Source organism: Solenopsis invicta, chromosome 4, assembly GCF_016802725.1.
Source record: "Solenopsis invicta isolate M01_SB chromosome 4, UNIL_Sinv_3.0, whole genome shotgun sequence".
Classification (NCBI taxonomy): domain Eukaryota; kingdom Metazoa; phylum Arthropoda; class Insecta; order Hymenoptera; family Formicidae; genus Solenopsis; species Solenopsis invicta.
The window spans coordinates 24,021,219-24,030,298 of record NC_052667.1 but is presented as its reverse complement, the minus strand read 5'-3'; positions in this window follow the sequence as shown (position 1 = coordinate 24,030,298).

Here is a 9,080-nt window from a genome sequence, read left to right as displayed (position 1 = left end):
CGGTTGGATAGAGCAAAAATTGCTTTACTGACTGTAGAATTAAAATCTTTGTATCCTACAGCTGATAATCTTGAGACCTGTATCTGTATCTATTGTTCATTGCATAGTATTACCATAGGAAATGAGAATCATCAGCTGAGGAATGACTAAAGTGTTATCCACAGAGATAAAATCGATAATGAGACACAGGGTGATTATTATAGCAATTTCGGCTGGGGCACAACGGTATGCTACCTTACCGGTGGCACACAAATTGGCTCCGACTATTTTCTCAGGTCCACTTTGTGTACAGTGCGGTGCAACGATTCGCTGGGTTATAGTAGATGGTTAACTTACCGACGTCAGTGTCTAGCATATAATTGTATATGTTAGACTATGTCGTTGGTAAGTCAACCATCTACTATAACCCAACGAATCGTTGCGCCGCACTGTACATTCAATATGCACTTGTGAGGTGTATCGAGCCTAGACGAACACGCGGCATCATTAAGGAACTGAATTATTTGACTAGCCAAACACAAAAGTTGCACCGACACCTGAAATGTGCAATCGGTGTGCCCTAGCCGAAATGGCTATTAATGAATGTCTCCGCTTTTTACCATAAGAGCATGATTTACCATAGGAGCGTAATTTACCATAGGAGTATGATTTGCCGACGTATTTCTAATAGCGATTTCGGCTGGGGCGCACCGGTGTGCCACCTTACCGGTGGCACACAAACTGGCTCCGATTATTTTCTCGGGTCCACTTTGTATACACCCAATATGCACTTATGAGGTGTATTGAGCCCAGACGAACACGCAGCACCATTGAGGGACTGAATTATTTAACTAGCCAAACACAAAAGTTGCACCGATACCTGAAATGTGCAACCGGTGTGCCCCAGCCGAAATCGCTATAATATATATTAGAAATTACAAATGCGTGCCTATGGTAAAAAGTAGGGACATTCATTAATAATCACCCTGTATACCAAATATTCCAGAGTTGTGCGTTTACGCGTAAAATATAAATAGTCTACGTTACGCATAAACATTTGTTATATTCGAAATTAATATACTCGAATATATTAATAATTTTTAAACTCAATTGTTTTTTTCCGTATTGTACTCTGTATTATCTAATTAACAATACTTTATATATTTTATATGTTTATATTGTTTACATGAAACAGGTTCGTGTAAACAACACGTATTGTTTACGTAAAAAAACTCATATACTAACATAGATAAAGTTTTCCAAAATATTACTGCAATGTTTCAGCAACATTGCAGCAATGATAATAAGTTCGCTTTAGAAATATCGATACGTAATGTTATAGCAACATATGTAATATAAAATTGTATTAACGTTGCTAAACAATTATACATATATCAATATTTCTGAAGCGGACATTTTATGGTTGCAATATTTCTGAAATATTGTAGCAATATTTTACAATGTTTTTGGTGTTCTGTATTGTACAAGAACCCGTGTAGATGTAATATATGGCACAATCTTGAAATATTCTATGTTGAGCTTTTACACACAGATGACACAGAAGAGTACTTATCAGGATTATGCCGTAAAATTTAGAAGATTAGGTCTATCTTTTTTATTTCGATTATTTACATTATGTTTACACGATCTCTTTCATGTAGACAATACAAACAATGTAAATTATTATAAATTGGATGATACGATATAGAAAAAATAATCAAGTTAAAATATATAATAACTAATAATGCTTGATATATCAAAATAATGTTATTAAAATTATGTAGTTACATTTGTTATCTTTTTGTTTAAACACCATCTATCTAAAGACTATCACATTTTTATTTTTCATCGGTTACAACCGTTACATTATTTCTGAAATATTAAAAAAATTAAAATGTTTTCTTTTCTCTTTGAAAAAAAAAAATATTTCACCAACAATTTTTATGCAACGAAAGATAATGATATATACGTAGTTTCAAACTGTTGGAAGTTACGAGTTGTCACAAACTTTTCTTTCTGACAGCTATGTATCATTTATTATCATTTTGCGCTATATTCATATTACAAATAAATGATTATGCAAACGCATACGTATCAAAAGAAAGCTAATGCATAACTTTTACAATTAATCTTATTTTAAACATCTGAAGTAAATTTTTATAATAAAGATTAAATGTCTTATAGTCTATGGAGAGAAAATAAATTTGTTTCAGCGTACAAATAGATTTTAGAAATATATTTATTATGTAAGAACGTTTAAATAATTTAATACATAATTTCGTTTTATAACATCATACAATTTTAATGTAAAAAATAAGTCAACGTCTTAAAATTCATATTTCTAAAAAAAGACTTGATTTTCAAATTAACCAGTTTATTTTAAAGTACAATACGATGTAGCAATAGTGTTGTATAAATTATATGCATTCAACATATTTCTCATGTTTATATAATGTTTCGCAATTTTTCTATATTGAAGAGAAATGTTATTACGCGCGTAATTACATTTAATATGTGGAATTACACTTTAATTAAAGTTACATTTTTAAATTAAAAAATGTCAAAGTCTAAATAAAAACTACATTTTGACAATTAAAAAATATCAGAGTGTAATTATTATATATTTTCTCGTTACAATGCAAACTAGAGTTCTCATTTCACAATAAACAGTGAATATAACTTATATAATTTTAGTAATACCATTTTGATATGTCAAGCATGAAAGTTCTTTTTATTGGGAAACAAATCAATTCAATATAATACCCTCTTCCACAATGACTAGTGAAGAAAATTTTTTAACCCAATGCTCCAAGGTAATCATCTATGCAGTTTGCGAGATCGTCTGCGGAACTTTAAGAGAAGAGATTAAAATGCGCTCTGTTCCTCTTAAAATACAGTTTGTAAGAAGAAATTATTACACGTTTATATCTTCTCGAAAAAAAGAGCTTATTCTTGTGTGAAAGGTGTTATATGCGTTTATTAATCTATTCAAGAACAATTTTTTTTATATTTTAAAATATAATAAAACACAATTTTTTTTTATTAAATTTAATTTATAAATCAATATTACGGATTATTCTTAAGAGGATTAACCTGAACAAAAATTCATTGGAAAACGGTTCGTAAAATTGGGAATTTGTGCACGTCCCATTTAATCACGAGGAATGGAAGTACATTATTTTTAAATAAAGCGAGAATATTTGTAACTAAATTTTGGAAAGATTAAGGCTTTCCGCGCTTAATGTTTTTTTCATATTTCTGTCAACTGCATAAAAGTTTCTTTGCACCGTAGAGAGATACAAAAAAGAAATCTTCATCGCTCAGGATGTCGAAAGTTTTCCCATCGTTTGGACTTTTAGCAAGTGCTGGCTTGTTGGCAGATTCGCCCTCCTTTACCACGTTATTTATCGACTGCTTCCGTATGCACATCTTCAAAAACTTCTCTTTTGCATATCTTAACTTCGATTTGAGAGAAGGGCCACGCTGTGTATCGCTCTTCTCCGACGCATTCCGACCTCTTTACTTCCTTCAACGGTCTTATCGTTCAGCTTTATCCTACAGATACCTCTTCACTCCGCTAAAAGTTAACGTCTGGAAATCGTGAATTGATTTGAGACAAGCCACTCTCTTGAAATTTCTAGAACGCAGATATACAAAGATGAAAGTTTACCGAACGGAAGTTTCTTCCACGATAGGAAAAAGACATCGAACGGCGATGGCTTTTTCTCGAGGAAATCTAACAGACACTAATGATTAGCTATTCAAACGAGCAGAAAAAGTAGCAGTATAACAGGATCACAAAGTTAATGAGTATTGTCTTAGTCAAATTAGTTTTTGCGTAAATTCGAATATATTATAATTTGAGCTATTACTTCTTTATTATTGCATTTGGAGAATTATTTGTGCCTTTCTTTTATTGTATTTTACGTAACAAAATGCCAACTTATCTAGATGATTGCAATAATACACAAATTCAAATTAAAACATTTGATGGATTAGTTTTTTTTTTATAATATATTATTAGATTAAATTTTCTGCATTATTTTATTTGAAGTTCTATAAAGAGAAAGAATAGAGCTGTACTTTTCAATTTATGCAGTTTTCATCAGCAACAATAAACAAAATAAAATTTAAAAATGGAATATTATAATCAAACACGCTGAAACATTGTCAGTGATTTTAGGACATTATATGGCCTAACGTATGTAATATATATGTCGATTATTATATTTTCAAGTTTGATTTTGTTGAACTTTTATATATTTAATTTTATAGAAATTATATTTTGATTTACGTTTCTATTATGTTCCGTCTTTAACTTTAATTATTTTATATACTTTTCATATTTCTGCCAACTACACAAAAGTTTCTTTAAGTCGTAGAGAGATACGAAAATATTTCTTTATTATATCTTTATACAACGTAAAGAAGAAATTTCAAGTTTATTAATTTTTATCCTTTATAACTTTAGTTTAAGCATTTATATATTTGACTTAACTACATACTATATATATTTAATTTAAATACGTAAATGCTTGAACTGAAGAAATTCAATCACGTTGAAAATTTAGTCAAGTTAAAAATGTTTTTGTCAGTGTAAGAACTATGGATTTTTATTTCTTTAGTTATCTAGGCAGATAATATTTTTATTAATATTAATACAGTACAATGTTTAGTTTTCGAAAAATAAAGGGATGTCGCTTTTAAAGGTCTATTTCGGTATTAGCTTCCTCTACTACATAATATTGTTATCGCGTAGCATGAAAGAAATTGTAGATAAAATAAAATAATTTTAAGAAATATAGTACGTAAGGTAAATTGAATTTAAAATTGCTGAGCACGAAACAATGCGTGAAATAAAATAATAATTTAAAGAAACATAGTGTAAAGAAAGAGAAAGAGAGAGAGAGAGAGAGAGAGGTGGGAAATCTTTCGTGCAAGTCGGGAAATTTCCCTTTCTTTGCGTTTCAAGTGGGCCGTACATTAGTATTATGTGCAGCATGTACATTTCGTGTGTGCGATATGTGTCAGGAATATGACACATCGTGTAGAATTGATCGCACGTAAACATGCACGTAAACACGCGAAGTTACCTAGCTCGACCGGTCGAGTCCCACTGTACAGGCGCATAATCCGTTAATGTAGTCGTCATTAACGTGAAAATTATGGCGGTGCGACTGTGTATTCGATCGGTGTCATCTTATTGGAGTTCCCGAGCTAATCCGTTACCGTTATATAATCTCATGGGAAATTAGTTCCGACTATGAGAGAGCGCGACCCCCACTTGGAATTATTCGCGTTCTAAGCAGGGTATTAGCTTAAATATCGTTTAGTCAGGGAATTAATCATGCACGACGGAGTTTATTGAATTCGTGAGTAACACAGAGAGAAAGGACGTCTGTCATATAATTAAAGTATTAAAGTATTATGCATTAGAGCGTATCGCAGCACATTATTGTTCGTATCTACATACTTCGAGTAATTTATTTTCTATAATAAAAATGTCTTAATCGTTAGAATCGTTAGAACGGTACCTTGTGTCTGCAAACTTTGGTAACTTGCGTTTGAGATCACATTTGTACATCTACAATATTTTAAGTGCTTTAAAAATCTCTAAAAATTCATGAACATATAAGTTTCTAGAATAAATTTAATGTCTTCATATCGGAAAAAATGTAATATAATTTAATGACTGAAGATTAATCAAGATATACACACAAATTGGATAAAAGAGTTATTTGACTTAAAGAATTTTAACTTTTTATAATGAATGTATATTAAAAAATCATTCTAGAGTTTTTTTTCTGTAGTTGGGTAAAGCTTTGGAAAAAATGCAGAAATTCCAAATTTTTCAAAAAATATAATTGTTTAAACACTTGAAATTGAATGATTTTAAGAAATCGCAAAAATAAGCATTTTTTAAATATTTTTGGACAAAAATAATGTCTTTCTCCAAAGATTTAACATTGTTTTTCTCGCACATAATGTGATTCGACGCCTCAATTCTGTTCGTCAAATTCATTTTTTTGAAATAAGCGATTCTCTTTTACGAAAAATAATTTTGAAATAAAAACAGAAATTCAAACATTAATTTAGAATAAAAATGAAATACTTACAATGAGTTTTTCAAAATTTTTACTTTTGGAAAAAGGCAACGTTGTCTGTAACCCTCACTAGTGCTCCGCATAAAAATCAACTAGAAAGTTCGTAGGGAAATCTTTGGTTGCTTCACCACACAGAAGTTCCCTCTATTACATAAACTTTTTTTACAAGAGACTAAGGAGTGGGAGGACTTTCGAAAATTTCGAGAAAGCTTCATGAATAGAAATCAATCAGACACAAGTTATTTGTAGCAAAAGGGTTAAAATTGAAAGAAAAAAAGAGAAAGAAAAAGTCAGCGAGATTGAAATTTTTTACAGAACAAAGTCTAATAGAATTTCTTTGATTTATATTTCAACTATTTTAAGCGGAGTATACATGTTAATGTATACTCCGCTTAAAATAGTTGAAATATAAATCAAAGAAATTCTATTAGACTTTGTTCTGTAATGAAAGATAGATCTTGATAGAAGATTCTAATACATTGAGATACTTATATAAGATTTTAATGCATTGCGATTGTTGAATATTAGGAAACTGTGGAAAGTCGGGAAATCGTCATTTTTAATTTTGCGCTCATAGATTAACGAAATGCTGCCTGGCAATTATCATCATCGTATCGCAAGATTTTATTTGATTAATAGCAATTGCAATGTTTCGCATTACAGTATTGTTAGGTCTGTAACTTGATTTCGCAATTCATATCGATATCATGAAAATTCACAACGGATACTGACATCGCTGATTATCGTTTGCTTAGCGCTATGGAGTTAATTGGGAAATTGGATTAATGCGACTGATATTTCAACTCCGCTTTGTCGCTCGCCATACGTGAAGCTCGCTTGCTATATCGCCTCAGACGCAATTCATTACAATCAGCCGATAATTGTCCAAACAATTCCGGTGAATTGAATATTCTTCATCGAATTACCATCTTTAACTAATTACTTCGTCCGTCCTGACTTGTTACGGAGCACCAAGAGAAACATCTCCCTCGTCGAATAAACCGAACGCGCGCGACGCAATTAGGCATGATTGCGACACCAAGGTAGGTAACTGAAAACTACAATCGAGGAACGCTCGAGGATCTGTATCTTAACCCGAGAAAGGGAAACGTGACAATAAAGAATTAACGGCGACGAAATGGATTATATGAATCTACGTAAATTTTATACATCCTTTTCAGATTATTTATTTATTTATTTTTTATAAGACAAATCTCGTATGTAAACTCAAATTATTTTATGCACTTTTAAAATCTTTATATTTAAAGTATACACAATAATCTTGTATTTAATATTAGTTTTTTTACGAACGTAACGTTTATGTAAAAAAAAATGTTTAAGACGCTTGAATTAAGTGAATTGCGAAGTTGACGTGAATTATACGCGAATTTATTCATTTATATATTATTAATTAGAAATAATACAGATAATAAAGTTTAATTGAGCTAATGAATAATTAAACTTTATCGTCAGTCGATTTAATTATTGATTTAACTTTGAATTGCGTGTAATTTATTTATTAATTCATTTATTTGTATCTTGACTGTAAATTGAAAGTACACCCTCTAATTTTTGGCTAATGAAATTTCGACTTTTACCTTTTTTGAGCTTATTATGCGACGATCTATTTCGCGTTCACGAGCATGTTCGCTACAAAATTCTCATATATGTCAAGGATTAAAGTTACAGCGCAGAGAAATCCGCAAAAATTTAAGACGATCCACACAAAAAATTCCCTTCAACCGTTTCACTTTTTATGCAAGAGGTTTTGCGGAGTCATCATGACGTTTTCATACACATCGTGGCCGACTTAGCAAGTTAAAGTGATTTGGCCTTTTTACAGATTACTGTGTAAACTCTGGTTGCTCCAAGATAATTATTTTTTAAAGTGCACTATATTGAAATGTTCTGTCAATAACTATTTTTTGTCTATCAATGTTTCTTTTTAATAACACAATAAGTTAAAAAATAGGTTAAAAAGTTTTTTCATTAAATATTACGGTCTCTCTCGCTCTCTCTCACTCATTCACTCCAATCTCCTCATTTGTCTACTGAAATAAAGATGAGGCAAAATGTTTTGCTTGAAGATCAAATCAAAATATTAAAATTATTACATTATCAAAAATTCGTAAAAAATATAATTTGTGTCACTTCTTTCAGTTAAGAAATATTAAAATGCCGAGATTTAAAATTGTATGCTGCTGTTTTTATATAGTAAAATCTTATAGTTGCATAGCTGAAGGAAAATATTAAATACATGTAATATTACATTATTTTTTATAACGAGATCGTTATATAAGCCAGAATTTCTGTATCGTATATATGTATGTTTTATAGGAATTCTAAACAGCTGATAAAATCACTCGATAAAATTATATAAAATATTTTCTTTTTTTTCCTCTATTTTGTGGTTTTTCTCTAAGATGTAAAACAGGCAGATGAGGAAGAAACCAAACGCCAACGCAAACAACATTTTATTGATGACTTTTCCTCCACCGTGTTTTCCTAAGAACTTCCCTGACTGCACCTGCTGTTGACGCTTCAACTTGATGTTTCAAATAAGTTTCAATCCTATCTGAAAAGACGTCACTGAAACAATATCGGTCAGCTGAGCAGTTTTGTCGATTTAAAATATCTTAATTATATGCGATCCGACGATGCGCTGACCCGCATCCCAAGAAGAACAGAAAAGTCAAAACGATGTTAATTTAACGTCAAATATAAGTTATCTTTTTATTATGTTTTGGTTAATATAACGTTAAAATAACACATTTCGCCTTTTCTGTTCTCTTATGGATCATTGTTGCGAAACTATAATTATCAGGAATCAGGACACAAGATACGTAAGTTTACTTTATGCAAATTCACCAAATGTTATGATTTTTTTAAGGGAAAACTTAATTGAAAATGAAAACTCTTTCCAGAGATGAATTTCCATCAAAAGTATATTTATATTAATTTGTAACATAAATAAACATCAAATATCTGAACAATTAG